Source organism: Petromyzon marinus, chromosome 17 (genome assembly GCF_048934315.1).
Source record: "Petromyzon marinus isolate PM22_M1 ecotype Great Lakes invasive population chromosome 17, UKy_Petmar_22M1.pri1.0, whole genome shotgun sequence".
NCBI lineage: Eukaryota > Metazoa > Chordata > Hyperoartia > Petromyzontiformes > Petromyzontidae > Petromyzon > Petromyzon marinus.
In genome coordinates, this window is record NC_133683.1 from 20,671,229 (window position 1) to 20,687,520 (window position 16,292).

Genomic DNA, 16,292 nt, shown 5'->3' on the forward strand with positions numbered 1-16,292 from the left:
AAGCTTCGTTCATTTGAAAACAGACTTGCGACACGCCAGGCTGGTGATAGTGTGTTCAATTGCACGTATGTGCAAGCACATTGACTTATTCCCATGAATAACCCATACGGTGTACAACAATACTTGTGTTTAAAATGACATCACATATGTATCATCATGATTATTGTTTTCAAGACTGGAATGTGGTCCGTGAGGTTGCCCGATTTCTGTCAAGTGCCTTCCTCAAACCGAACGGACGTACGGCTGATCATAGCACAAGCACAGGCACTCGTGCACGACAAAATCAACAACGTACAATTGTACGGGCATTTTTAGGCGTAAGTCTGAAAGTGCCTGGCATCTGTTGACTGTCGCTACCATTGCTTTCTTTGGCACAATGCTGCTCCTGGGCAGTTACCATTCGGGGTGGTGGGGGCACCTGTGTATAGTGGCAATACTCTTGCCTTAGATGGGAGCCAGTTAAAGCAGATGGTATTTTGTTTTATCGTTAAAAGCCACAACCACATATGTGGGTTTCTTTGCATATTAAAAAAAAAGATTCCGCGATTGAATTACAAGCCAAATGCAATATTAATATACCTGCGTACCCAGAAGGCTGTACATTGAACTGATAAATGATGGTTGGGCAATGCACATTTGGACGGAGTTCTAAGGGAAAACAGGCAAAGGCAGGTTGCTTAGGAAAAACGTAATTTGGAAATAAAAAATCGTGAAAGTATGATTTTGTGTTGATTACAGGTTTAATAATTATTTACCCCCTCCACAGTATCCCCTCCCTGGCGAGTTGATGAAATGCCTTGGAGTCACCGCTGTGATTCGATTCCAAAAATATATTCCATTTGTAAAACGGCGGTGAATGTAGCAGCCTCTAGTGGCTGCAGGGGTCATGTGAACCCATCACGTACAACACACACGTAAAAACTACATTTCGATTATTCTGCTCTCCATATGGTTACATGTGTCCCGAGCATAAGAATTAATTGAATAGATGCATCATTACGCATCCAGTGTGTACAGCGTCTTGTTTCTGTTACCGCTGCAAATATCAAACAAATGCTCTTGTTTCTCTGTTCAAATGGCTGAAAACGTTTAGGGCGTCCATTTTACCTGCACTGGACTACGCTTACCGTAGTTTTTTTCTCCGTTGTATTCCAATTGTGCTGTCAGAAGCATGTCATCCAATCCAAAGTCTCTCACACATCAGCGCACCCCATTATACGCGTGTATGTTGAACTTGTTTCACACCGTACGTGGCCAACCGTGTTCGAGCACGGTGCGTGCACTATCCCACAAACGTCGATATGACCACATCGTGACGCGAAGTTGTTGCTCGATTCTGATTCTTGGTGCCGTAAATTCAACCAAATCAAGTGGGGGAAAGAAAAAAAACCACAGTCCATGGCCTCTATCCGCTTGAGCGGCTGCTCGGATTGAACCCTCCCCTTCCCCCCCCCCCGAAATAAAATCGTGGCGGTGGCAGTCGCTCGGTCGAAAACAAAAACATTTTCACGGCAGCGGCGGCGACGACGACGATCGTCGACGAATTTCGCGGCCGCTTGCCACGGCCGGTCACCACACCGGTTGCCCGGCCGCGTCTTTCGCCCCTGGCTCGCGCCGGCACATTCTTGGCCCGCGGGGGGGCCGATTCAACATCGGCAAGTGAGCGCACGCGGCCGGCGTGCATCTGTTAGAACTTGCCACTCAGCCGGCAGGCCAGAGGGGACCGGCCCTCCCTCAGACCACAAGCGAAACCCCCCCCCCCCCGCGCGGCGATAAAGGCAGCTGCACGCATCCCAGCACCGCGGCCGCGGCTCGGGGGTTGGTTGCCACCACCTGTCCTGGTTATCTCCATGATTGTCCTCTTGTTGTTTAGAGGTGGCTTTCCCCAGAGAGAAAGGAAATACATATACTTGCGAGGGCTTCCCATAACATTCAACATCAAAAGTCCGTGTTTCGTCGTCGTTTTCCCCTGTTTGCCCCGTACTGTAGTGTGAGATATCCTTTAACCCATGATTTGCCCTGGGTTTTATTTTTATTGTCACTGCGGAGGTAGCGACCATAACCACAGCTCAGCGCCAGCAGTCACCTGGGGCTAACGCCTCAAGCGGGATGAGTTGTTACGCAATGCCCATGTCCAGGTGTGAATGTCAAACTGCGGTGCATTGACGAGTCGTCTGGTTTTGGTGCCCTCATTGGAGTGTGATGTGCCATCTACATTGCTCACAAAGCAATGCAAATACAATCCCCTTCGAGCTTATGGAGCAATGCATTGGGCCTGCAGAAATGTTTACTGTACGTGCTATTGTGCGAAACAACGCAATGTTTTTTTTAGATCTAAAATGAGCCTTGGAAACTACAGGGCGCAACGTCATGGTTGTGCCAATTGCACCTAACATTCTCCAATGCTGAACCTTTAATGCGCGTTTCATCATATGCTGCGTTAATTGTGATTCAAAAGTGCCCAGTTGCGTTCAGCTCGTAAACACTATTAAGTGTGTGAACCGCATGCCGCTCCTGACCACTCCCGTAACGATACAGCCATGAGCTGCACTGCTATGTGCCGTGGAGGACATCTGCGCTGAGTTAACGCGCCGCGCAGTACCAGACTACTCGCTGGCCCAATCTGCGGTGACCTTCACAAGCCGAGGCATTGAATTAACGTTATTTGTGTTTCTACTACCACACACCGAAACGTAATTGTTTAAAACAATAAACCGACGGAACACTGTTTATGAGGCGAAAGTCTGCGGAAACAAAAACACCCCCTATCACAAACTGCATGAATTACTGTCTGCACTCCCTTTAGTTGCACTAACTCACACCATACTTAACCCGCATCAGACAAACGTTTGTGAAGATATCGGATAGATAGCGAATTCTAATATGAATAACAATAACTTCAACTTGTAGCGTGCGCCGAATTCGCTCACCCTCGAAGAGAGAGAGAGAGAACGCCTCAGAGATTAGATGTTAACTACCTCGCCTGGGTTCGATCCCGATCCTGATGCCTGTATAATTTGGAGTTTGCACGTTCTTCCCGTGGTCGCGTGGATTTTTATCTGGGTTCTCCGGTTTTTCTCTCCACATTTAGAAACGACAACACGCGTTTAGAGTATTTGGCTGCTATACATTCCCATCCGAGAAGCCACTTCATTGGGCTATCATTTGTGGACAGATCGCTTCTGAAAAAAGCTATGTATGGCTCAATGGGCCTTACCTGTTACAATAAAAATAAAAGTTTTAGTTTAAATAGTAAAAGTTTAGAACCACAGATAAGCAGCAGGGGAGTAACGTGATCAGTCGGTGCCAACAATAGTCTAAGCTCTGCGGGCCTCGATATGTATGATGTTTTCAGCCAATTGTGGAGCGTTTATACATCTGGGAGAAACCCCAAGCACCTGAAGAAACCCCACACAAGCGAGGGGGCAACCCTCTATTCCGTACAGATGGAACAGATGGAACAGTCCGCAATTGCTGTACTGCCTTCTGGAATGCCCGGGCATGGCACCTCCATGCCAACGGAAAGGGACTTTGACAACATTTGTGTAATCCTTCAACCCTCGCCTCCAAAGTGCTCGGATGTAGACCACATGCATAGCCACCACCGTCCGGCAATATCGCCACTGGTCTTCCTGAATGTGCACAGACGTTAGCATAGCTGAATCGACCAACACCTTTGTTTTAATCGGATGAGATCCCGCTTTTACAAATACCTAATAATACGGAACTTATTTTTGCCACAGTGATGTTGGGCGATAAGTATCATGGACCTTATTATCCAGGGAGCTATCCACGAATCCACTCCACTCATTCCCCAAGAAAAAATGTTGTGATGAAAAGAAGAAAAGGTGTCGCGGATGGTGTCATGGATAGTAATCTATTTGCTTTTGCAGACCCTACAGCTCCCGCAGATAATAGAGGTCACGGGTAATAACATCACGGATAAGAAGAGTTCTCCTGTAAGTCTGTTTTGCAAGAGAACCTTGGCAGAAGAGAATATGAAGGGGACACCAACTATACTGCAAAGTTTGGGTGGGAATGATGAATCGAACACATTCCTGCGGAGGGGGATGGTAGGAAATTTTTCCTACCAGTAATGCCCACTAGGAGCGCATTTGTTATATATCCGGGTGTCCGGATACACGTGGACAGACATCCACAGACATACACAATTAATTCCCTGCCTCCTGTGAATTAATCCCGGTTGGGCTTCCAGTCCATATAAGGGCTCCATGGGGTGACCAGCCCCTCCCCACCCAGCCCTACCCCACCCAGCCCCACCCAGCCCCTCCCCACCCTCCCCTCCCCACCCAGCCCCTCCCCACCCAACCCCTCCCTACCCTCCCCTCTTCACCAAGCCCCACCCCTCCCACGTGGACAGACATCCACAGACATACACAATTAATCCCCTGCCTCTTGTGAATTAATCCCGGTTGGGCTTCCAGTCCACTACGTTTCCTACCAGTATTAATATATATGCTTAGGCTCACAATACAAGCGTAGAATCACATGTTCAAGCATCAATACTTTGCAACTCCTATATGTTGCTGATGCTGGTGATAGGTTATGGAAGCCTTCATTCAGCAGTGGATATATCACTGATATTGATGATGATATGTTATATATATAATGGGTTAACGTGACCCCCTTCAGCTACTAAAGATGCTACCAGTCACCACAATTTAAAATAATCGATGCTTGAATCAAATCACAATCCTGAATGCTGTAGTGATAATTCACCAATTCTCTGGGGGAGTGGGTGGGGAGGAGGAGGTGTGTGGGTGGTGGTATTGGTGAATCTTTCCACACTTTCTGCGCAAGTATTTCTGCCACACACCAGTGGCAGACAAGTTTTATGTTTCCCTTATCGCAGTCACTCGATGGCCAACACTTCCGAATGACATCACACGATGTTTTTCGACGTCCACTTTCCAGCAATCTGAGCCCTTGCGGGCCACGGCAGGAGAAGACCGCGTGGCCCTCAGTCACGAGTGGGGGCCACCCTTTCGGCCACCGTGGCACAAACGAGGCTTTTCACGTGCACTTGCCGATTGAACTCGTGTCGACACAGTTAATTTGACGTGAAAAATAAATAGCAATCTCCACCGACTCACGGGCGAAAAAAACTGAACTCGACGCATTACGTCGGACACGGCCTTTGAGTGGACATAACTCGTGTTGGCACACTTGAGTCGACATAAATCTCGCTTATGTGAAAAGGCCCACTGTTGTGTTTGATTAGCGATGGGTGCAGGGAAGACGACACCGAGGGGGCACCTATTTTTCTCTCTGTCTTTCCATCTTTTTGTGTTGTCTTGATCCATGGACAGAGAGGCACAAAAATTTACCCACGGAAGGCAAAATAAAGCAGAATAAGAGCGGAAGAGATGGTAGCGGGACAAATTCAATGAGATACAAGGCCACTGAATAGTGATGGAGGCAACTCAGGAAAGGAAGGAAGAGAAGAGGCCTTTGCCCAGCAGTGGGACGTTACAAGCTGACAACGAAAACAGGGAAGTGTCTGCTGCGTAAAGTGTGTGTGTGTCAAAGTGTACAGGGTGTAGGGTTACCCCTGAGTTAAATGGAGCCATTCTGCCCACTCCTCTCACTCTGCCCACTCTCCGTACAGAAGATTACGCTATGTGGGAACTCAGCTGAATCGGTCTTCGTTTGACTGATAACAGTGTAACAACAACAAAAAATGTCCCTGGGTAGTGTTATTTACTAATAGCTTATGCCTCAAAAGTACAGAAAATGGTTATTATTCCCCACAAACTTTGCTTTTGTGACCAGGACAGTGATATTTTTTTTAATTTACCTATTTTCAACGAGAAAACGTGTGCATTTGTGTCTTTCGTTCACATAAAGTCCTGGTCACAAAAGCGAAGTTTGTGGGGAATAAAAGCCATTTTCTATACTTTTTAGGCATAAGAAATAAAAAAATGCAACACCTAGTACCCATGAACAAAAATTGTTACGGAGTGTAATCCAATGAAGCCTCACCAAAGCGAAACCACATCCAGACTCACACGAAAACCGGTCAGATGACTCACCACTCGTATTGGAATCCCTCCATTTCGCCTGCTCCGAAAGGAAATGTCTTGGCCGGTTATTCTGTGCGACAGAACCGATAGCTGCCTTCGGCAATTCTGGTGCAATGGGAGTAAAATATTTATTTTTGATTGCCAATCAGAGTTTTGTTGTATCTATTAATCTATTTAAAGTTACCCCCTGTCCGTATGTATTTTAAATGTTTTTGCTGTAATATATGCAGGAAGCGGTAACACAGTGATTCGCGCATTGTGCGACGTCGTTTACGGAACCGAGTTACGATACTCAGCTATGACTGACATCACTGGAAAGGGAAGTTTTCATCATACTTCAACCACGCTGCAGAAATATGATTAAACAACGTCCTTGTCCGACATGGCATGGGAAGGCCTTCTATCAGCAGTGGAAATTACAAAAGGGGCTGACAATTATTAATCTTTCAATTGTTATCATCAGGTGGCGAGAAAGTCGAATCCGCCTGACCACATTGCATTTTCCTCGCAGTATAAAGAATGCGGGGCGCACCCAGTGACTCGCTCCAGTAAATACATAACGTGGGGTGATGGGAATACATTGACTACGGTGAATACATTCGGCTTGTAGCCGTGGAAAATGCACCGATTCACCTACGTCTTGTGTTGGTCTTGCTTGTATCATAACGTTTTATTGAATTATCACACTCCAAGTAGCTGGAATGTCACTAAAATACATATACAGTAGGATCGTATACTGTATGTCTGTATTTGATTTAGAGTTTTAAAACAAATTGTTACTCACTCCTAAATGGCTCATCTGAAAAGTAAAATGTGATTAGCCAAAAAATACTCGTTTCAAGAATGTTGTAATACTATATATATTTTTTTGGAAACTAAAATTTAACTATTTGCCTGCCAACTCCTAAAACTCTCAAGACACTAACAGTGTGCCGCATTATGCATCAAGTAGTCTTCAAGTAGGCGAGAAGTTTCAACATATGGAAGTTTAGCTCCCAAAGAAATCGCACGTTAATGCCCTGAAATCCACGCTACTGGTTTGCATTCCACCCTCTTGATCCGGTGTCTTTTGCAGTGCAGCAAAGGGTCGCCTGTTTGAGAACATTTTTTTACGAATATAATCCAGCTTTGGTGCGAAACAGCTGATTTATTCTCCTTGAATAACACACACACACCCACATGGAAATTATTATTTAATTATTTGATTTAGGTTTTTTTTATCATTCAGCATTAGCTGGCGTTATTCATAGAGCCCTTCGCTTCCTGAATTCTCAACATGGCAGCTTATGTAGGTGCACATCACAGAAACTTAGCAAATTACCTGCCCCATACATTTATAAACCCAGCTCTCCATTGACAGTAAGACTGCTAGCCTCGTTGCATTGTTAATAATACAAATTATATATTATTTACCTGGTTATAAAGAACTATTTACATTACTAAAAGTGGAAAAGGCGCATAACATATCTTCTATGTTACTACAATAAAGAACATGATGTTGTTAATTCAAATAAATAATTTGGAACACTGCTTCATTTCAGCCAGGTCTGTCAAAGTCAGCAACCCAGAAAATATTTCTGTACCTGACACACCACATCCAGGATACCTGTCGCCGTGGCTGTGGCCTTTAAGTCACATGCCACCTCCAATCTACCAATGACCTGGAAAATATTCCGCGAGTAATTAAACCCGAGTTTGGAGGATGGTGATTCATAATGCCATGCCACTGATGTACGAAGAAAGTAAAACTCGGTCCATAGCCCAAGTCGTAACCGACGGGAGGCTTTGCCTCATTTCTAGCGGCTTTAGCCCCATACTCCATGGGAGACAAATTACTTGGTTCACTGATGATTGGGGGAGTACATACACCTGTTGGTGTTCAACAGAAGACTTAAAGCAAAATATAATTTCAAGATGACCCTGATCTACGAGTGAAACCAATCCACTGCATTTTTGCGCTGGCAAAATTATCGAAACATTTAGGTTTTGAGATTGTTATAATTTTATAATCATAGACTTGCAGTGCATCAGTGGCAAAGGTGGTTTGCATATTGTCCTTTGAACTCAGCAACCTGAGTTTGATTCTGACCATGGCCAACTCACACCAACGAGAGTGATATCTCAACTGGTCCGTTGGCCAACTCGTATTGCTCGACACGGCGTGGTGAAACATCCCCACATGAACCACAGCACGTGGCGAGTGGATTGACGTGGGATTTCAAATGAAAGATGACATATGGAGTGTAGGCTTGGGCACATTTGTGCAAAATTTAAGCTTACTAGCCCATCTGTAGCATTCGAATTTACATCAGTCACAATTTGTCTTCATGTATTAGGTGTGAAAAGTGGGTTTCATTTTACGCGTGCTTTAGAAATGGGCTTAACGCACAGGGAAAAAAAAGCGTCAGCACTGTGAAACTCTGACGTATGTAGGTCAGTTACAGACGCCTTGGAATCATGAAAGCTGCAAACTAACCGCTTTACCACGTGCGATGGGAAATTTCGTGGTTCAAATGATTGCGCATCTATTTTTAAAAGAACAAAAAAAACTGCCAATTCCATTTCGAGAGTGGAAAGCCGAACACTGCCAACTGCATTATTAACGCGGCTCAAAACAACCACGGTGCAAAGACAGGCGGAGCGAGAATGCGGTCGGCGCTTGCCTGTCCAGGCCTCAGCTGCGGGAAAGGCTCTCCCGGGCTACGGGATGTGGGTCGCTGCCGAAACACCACTCAGGGAGGGAAAAAAGGGTGTGAGGAGGAGGGGAGGCAGAATGGGCTAGAGGTGGGGGTGGGGGGGCTGTTTAAAGCATGCCAAGAATTTGGGAGCGAAGCCAGCTTTTGGTGCAATAGGGCGACGCGCACGCTGCTCACAAACGTCGGTGCCTCCTGCAAAGGGTCAAGCACAAGCAAACAGCGTGACCTCCGCACTCCCCCCCCCCGCCCCAGGTTTCCTTCTCCCCGTGCCGCCTCGCCACCCGTGAACTCACTGGCCCATTACCTTCCTGCGTACTTGCCGCCCTCGTGATGTAAGCCATACACCAATTATTGTGTGAAGTTAGACATCTTGCTAAGTGCAGTAACACTGGGAGGAATATGGGGGATTTCTCATACAATTTCTAACAAGAATATTCTAGATTTTCATAGTTTGATTCTTAGTAGTGTAAATTGTTTAGCAAAAGGAAGTCATTTTCGTAATATCCATCAATTAATGTCTGCCACGTGGCAATGAAATTACCAAATATTACAAATGTCACGTTGCAGGATTGTGAGAGATGGCGATGGCTTGTGAGAGCATTCCTCCAGTGACTGATGATGATGACTAGGTCATGACAATATTACCACTTTTCAATTACAAGCATGTTGTTGAAAGGTCTCTTTTTACAGCTATTACACTCCATCAGAAGTATGATAGAGCATTTGTGAAGTTACCGACCGTGACTTTTCTATACTTCCGATGACACCATTTAAATGCTGTGAACACTTGTCATCATTTCAGATCATCATAAACCAACCTATTGCAGCCTTAATCAATTAATTAACTGTTAAAACACATTAAGCACAAGAAAGATAAAAAAACATATACAAGCGTTATGAGTTTGATTAATGTATTAGCAACACCATCGTGACACATGAAATTAATTGTTGCAAATTTTACATTTATTTCAGCCGGGTTTAATGTATATATGTGAGCGCATGTAATTGGAAACGGGCTGCGGGAGAGCTTCATCTTCCCAGGAAATTTACGTTCTGGCTTGGAAATAGTGTAGCTCCACATCAGCAGTCCAGCATCACTCAGGGAAAGTGGGCATCTGGACGCCTGCCAGGACTTTTCAGCGGCAAGGGCACTCTCAGTTTATGCACCTTGATGGTTGTGTATCAGTTGTGGGATTCTTAGAAGTCTTAACTTCAAACAAAACATTTCCTCCCTACTGGGATGAGTTAGTTTAACACGTAGGCTTTCGCGACCAATATTATTCATAATAAAGGTTTTTTGGGTTAGATCGCGTTTATTTATAAATGTGTCGTAACCCTCCACCACCCGACACGGCCAATCAGCAAAAAAAGTGTCACGTTGACAAAAGACAAATAATTCACTACTTTAGCCCACCGGTGTGTTAAAGAGTGAATCCACATTTACAGTTTGAGTACGACGTTTCGCTGGTAAATACATCCAGCATCATCGGGCAATTCGCCAGAATCAGATTCTGGCGAATTGCCCGATCAGATTCTGGCGAATTGCCCGATGATGCTGGATGTATTTACCAGCGAAACGTCGTACTCAAACTGTAAATGTGGATTCACTCTTCAACACACCGGTGGGCTAAAGTAGTGAATTATTTGTCTTTTGTCAACGTGACACTTTTTTTGCTGATTGGCCATGTCGGGTGGTGGAGGGCTACGACACATTTATAAATAAACGCGATCTAACCCAAAAAACCTTTATTATGGGATGAGTTACCTAACGTGGGGAATGAAACGACTATGAAGCGTTGCCATTGTGGAGGGCAGGATATAAAAAAAAATTGCGCAAACGCAAACTGCTGCTTCATTGTTAAATATTGCGGGGTAAGTTCGACCGCAATGTGCTATGAGATGAATACACAAAGTGAGAATGGGGATGGGCAGACAATAAGAGTAATTCTAGATTTGAAGCTTTCGTAACTGCAAGGATTCATACTCTTTGGTTTTTCGGTAAAGTCACGTAGGTAAAATAAAAAATAAAATAATATTATAATAAAACAACTAAATTAAATCACGACGTTTCGGAGGCAACACAAGCTTCCGTCTTCAGGTGGAACAGTCACAGCAAGATAGCTGCATCAAGGGCTATCTTGCTGTGACTGTTCCACCTGAAGACGGAAGCTTGTGTTGCCTCCGAAACGTCGTGATTTAGTTTAGTTGTTTTATTATTATATTATTAATTTTTGTTTTACCTACGTGACTTTACCGAAAAAAAACAAAGAAGAGTAATATTTTGTCCATAGAATCTGTTTGCATTTCTCTTGTCTCAAAATTGCGTGTGACTTGCCCCATGTCAAATATGTTCCGAAAGTCGTCCTTTGTGTAGAAAATATCCAGCCCTTGTCAATCCACGGCTCGATCATATGGCCTCCCCCATGCTGTCAGTCACAGCAATTGCTGGACCATACTTCACCATGCTGGTCAGCATGAGCTGGTGAAGTTGTGATTGTTTCATTTATCCACCTGTGTAACTTCCATTGCCAGCCCCAGCTTTAGGCTGGATACATTGTGACAAAGAGCTTCATAGCTCATCGGGTTCTTCCAGCTTAAATCAAATGTCTGTGTCTAAGAGGGGGTAACAGGACCGTCTCATGTATCACTCTCCCCAGTTAGCAATGGACGGGAATCACACTCAGGTATCCAGGGCACCGCGGTGGCGAGATGTTTACTACCTCTCCTGGTATACAAGAGGTTGTGGGTTCGATCCCGACCCTAACGCCTGTATATTTGGAGTTTGCGTGTTCTCCCCGTGGTTGCGTGGATTTTTCTCTGGGTCCTCAGGTTTTCCCCTCAACATTTAGAAACATGTGTTTAGCATATTCGTATGCTATACATTTCCACATGATAAGCCACTCAGATGGGATGCCATTTGTGGCCAGCTCGCTTCTAAAAAAGTGCTATATAGCTCAGTGGGTCTTACCTGCTAAAATAAAAGAAATAGTTCAGTTGAGTTTAAAAAGCAGCATACTTACCGCTGAGCTCACCATTCCCCCTCACGTATTTATTTAACAATTTACGATTCCCCAAAAAACACTCCGCACTTATTAATAGGGTGGCATTTCAGGCATTGTAGATGTACAACTGATTTAGAGATGTAGAGTTGACTGGGGACTATGGCATTAAGTATGATCTCGAAATCGACGTCTATATATATATCTCTCTGCACTTTAATGGCCATCTAAAGAAGGGCTACTACCTGAAATGTCAATCAACTACATCTGATTTTGTGTTTCAGTTTGCGATTACATTATCTGCTGTGTCGGAGCTGTATCGATTGTATAAGAGATGACTATGGCTTGTGAATGTTGACGTCAAGTAGGGGATAGACCATGGCTGACAATGATGCTTTTGTAGCGATGCCATGGCAGTCCCTTAAATGTTTGTATGTTTATTATTATTAATATTCGTGTATTCAGGTGCCACCGTTCTCATTAGAAGCACTTTGGTAAACGTATTTTAACTTTGGAAACCATTGGCGATTTAAACTGCATCAGCAACCTTTATGTGGCATGGTATTCCAGGTCCTAAGGAATGTGGATTAAATCAGAACTGGCAGTGAATTGTAATGTTGTCTGGAATTTGCGCTCAGAGCTTGTGGCCAACAGTAAGTCTTTGCCTCTTATACTATCCCCAACAATTCAGATTTAAGTTATTTTCGATTGTATTATACCATATTTATCATTCCTACCAACAAAGTGTTAAACTGAATATAGAAATACAAAATAATTACAATTTACAGCCCATTGTAAATCCACTGCCGGAAGATGGTATCCACAAACTGTATCAGCCAATGGGGATTTGCTCATCCAAAATTCACCATACTGGTGAGTGCAGGTTGGTGTGAAGGGGAGTGCCCAGGACCAGCTCAGAAATCATTCGCCACTGATGTTGACCGTGACCAGGACATAATGTCAGATCGTCACGGTGCAACGTGTGTACCACTACCACTCCATCCTGAACACGTGTGTGCAGAATATGACGGAAAACAACTGCATCCCCAGTGCTTCTAAGTAAAATCACAGGAGCATTCATTGCAAGACAATTTATCAACTGATGTGGGGGGTCTTAAGATAAGTTCAAAAAGTTGACAACCCCTAGCTGCCAAAGAGTCCAAGTGCATGAAATTAGGCCACAGGTAAATCAGCGTGGTACATTCAGTGTGGTAAAGAATTTCCTTTAAGGAACATTTTAGCTTTGCAACTGGGATTTGTCAAACAACTACCTGATCGTTTTACAAGCTGTGAGCTCAAATATTGAGAAATGCGGGTGAATAGTTTGCTGGCGAAAACTGTTTCGTTTTATTAAGTGCACCCTGTATATAACATCTCGTGAGGTTGGGTGACATTTTAAACCAACTCCACTTTACTACTCTCTCGCATACTCTCCCACCTGTTTTCTGCAGGTATATCCATACTTACTTAGCATGACCTCCCATTAGACCAACACACATAAACAGCCACACAAAGCATCATCATAATAACCATTCATAGCCCTTTGCCAATCCACTGCCAGATGAAGACTTCCCCGTGCTGTGTCAGACATCGGGGTAGTTTCACCATACTTCACCACACTGGTAACTGTGGATTGGTGAAAATGGAGTTGGCAAACCATGACCAGTGCAGATATCAATATCCACTGATGTTGGTCGTGGGCAGGAATCAAACTCAGGTGTTGCCTGCTTCCTAGCATAATGCACCAGCCGCGGAGCAACTACTCTACCACCTTCCACAAATGATCCAAAATATGATAAGTTAATGGTCTCCTACTTGCACAGTGGGAATATACTCATCAGACTGGTCTCATGTATATGATATCAGTTCTCACCAGATCACGTACGTTGATAGATATGCTTGGTAAACTGAAAATGTGATTTGCGAATTGCATAAGCGACTACCAGTTTATCTGGATCCATGTAGTCATGTCGTGGCGTTTGCCTGTTTGTCAGGGCACGAGTGGAGACAGAGTGAGCAATGCTTATCTGGTACCGTGTGCAGATTTGAATTGCGCTCATTTGTAAAAATTAACCTGCTCTGGCTTGCACTCACAAACACCGCGGGGGGTTCCCACATTTCGTAGACCACAGTTGACAAGCACTGCCCCCAGACAGCAATCCAGAGCAGCTCAGACTGCCACTGCTCTCAAAGGACACTTGGCAGCACTTTTGTCTAAGCCATGATAAGAAATAAATCTACAAGTTGGCCGCTTCTGTACTTAAGATGTTCCTGGCTCGATAACAAAATCGGTGCATTAGGCTGCTAAAAACAAACAAAACGAATTGTTAATGCTAACAATGCTACCACAGTTGCACGTGGCATGGGTCAGGGAAACATTTTTCTGGAGCACAGCCCCAGGACAGCTGAAGCTGAAAAAAAGCCCCGGCCGAATTTGAGTTGAGGAGAGTGTATTGTGTGTGGGTGGCACAATGTGGTAGAAACTGAAAAACACCCTCCCCCAACAAAAGATGGAGCAAAATAAAACGTGGATTCAACAAAAGTGAATCGTCTTCAGTTCTGCATCTTCATGTATTGGCCTATTATCCATAATGCTACACAACATCACATCATCAGTTTTTTTTTTATAGACTTGGCATGAGATAAACCAACTTTGAAGTCCCCACCAGAGAAAACGTTGGCCTTGAATAAATACAAGGACAGTAAATGTAGGAGTGAAATCATATTTAGTCTTTTTTCTCTCCCAGTTATGTTACAATTGTCCTCTTGGCCTCATCTCATGAAACGATAGAAGTTCCATTCAGAACTACGCAGCTAGCACGGCATCAGTTTTTCAGTTTCATTTATTTTGGTATAGCCCTGTGAGCCATTCGGCTCTTGAATCGGGTGCAACCGCAACAAACAAAAAAAACCTCACTCCGTGCTAGGGGACAGCCCCGGGTAGGTGACATACCAGAACTTATTATCAAGCTATTTCAATTCGGCACCTTCAAACTGAACATGTTTAACCTCAGAGTTCGTACACGCCAAATTAAGCGACAATTTCTAATATATTATGGATTTTTCATGCGACCACTGCTGACTGGGCTCAGGTCATCAACTCACTACGTTTGAGAACCTGAATTCATCACGGGTGGCTGATGTCTGGATTAGATGCCAGGACCTCAATGGTGCCAGCCAGCCCATCCAGCCACCTCTATGAGCCATTTATTTCATCAAACCATAACTGCCAATTTTACAGTACGCCAATAAAGATGAAGCATTCCTGGTCCCTGAAAGGAACGGTTGCTGCGCTTAAGTTTCTAATTGTAACGTCGTGATAATCTATACAGGCTCCAGGCAATACATTGTGAGCAATATGATGGTACCACTGATAAGCCAGGGCCTTGGAGCATTGCGATTGTAGTTTCAAAGTTCAAACGTTGACACCCACCCAAGGCCCTGCTACATTCTTCAAGGGCCTGCAACATTCTTAAATTAGCAGGCACATGCTAAAGTATGTGTGTAGCATGACATCCGCATGAGTATTTCGGTATGTTAATGGGACAAAGTGCCTGAAACGATACATTTCTACGTAGGCTTTCCTTTCACAACCAATATCATGATTCATAATTGTTCATTTGGGGTGGATGGTGTCGGTATAATGTCAGTTATTTCATCTATAACTCTCTAACACTCGACAGAGCCAATAAAATCAAGTTGTCACGTGGACAAATGTACCCAATGAGTTGGTTTTTCAGCAAACCGGAATGTTGAAAAGCAAGCAATGTGGCTAATTTTATTAAGTAGTCAAACTTTTTGACAATCTTATAAAATACCTAAAAACCCACATCAAATAGTGTATTGCCCCACGTGACAGCTTGATTTGAGTGGCTCTGTCGGGGGGGGGGGGGTGAGAGTTGTCATAAACCATTGACATTATACACGCCACGATCTAACCCTAAATAAACCAACGATGAATGGTATGAGGATGTTCAAACAAATAAGAGCATGTGTTTTCTTCAGATGTGTAGATGCACTGACGGCAGCGCATGAGCTTAGATGTGTATGCAGATCTTTCCATGTGTGCAATGTACACTACTTGCTGCATGCATGTGTAGTGATGTATAAGGCCATAAGCGTGCCGAAGGTGCTTCTAGGCAGGTGTATATTCACACATGTGAATCCTGATGCGTGTAGTAATGTCCATGTGCGTGCATACAGGTTATTGAGTGCATTCAAAGGTGTGAGCATCGGTGCACACAGGTGTGTAAAGATGTGCCAGTGAGTGTGTCAGTGCATTACACGTGGTGGTGAACACAGGTGTGTAAAGGTGTGTCTGTGTGCGTATTTGTGTCTGCAGTTGCGTCCAGGTGCACGGTGCGTGGAGGTGCATAGAGGCTGCATGTCAAGGTGTGCCAAGATGGGTCGATTGGCATGCAGGTGCGTACAGGTGCATCCTCGTGCGTACAGGTGCCTGTGGCGTGCACGCAGGGGCGATAAGCAGTTGCACCCAGGTGCAAAACAAAGCGCACGCGCCCTCACCAGTGCCTACAGGTGGTGTGCGTGTGCAT

At 44.5% G+C, this 16,292-nt stretch overlaps 1 protein-coding gene across 3 annotated transcripts in view; it reads right to left on the bottom strand.

Annotated features, from left to right (window-relative positions):
* The window catches only part of LOC116943187 (cysteine-rich motor neuron 1 protein-like), a 74,339-nt gene that overhangs the window by 56,073 nt on the left and 1,974 nt on the right, over positions 1-16,292 (bottom strand). The window lies entirely within an intron of this gene.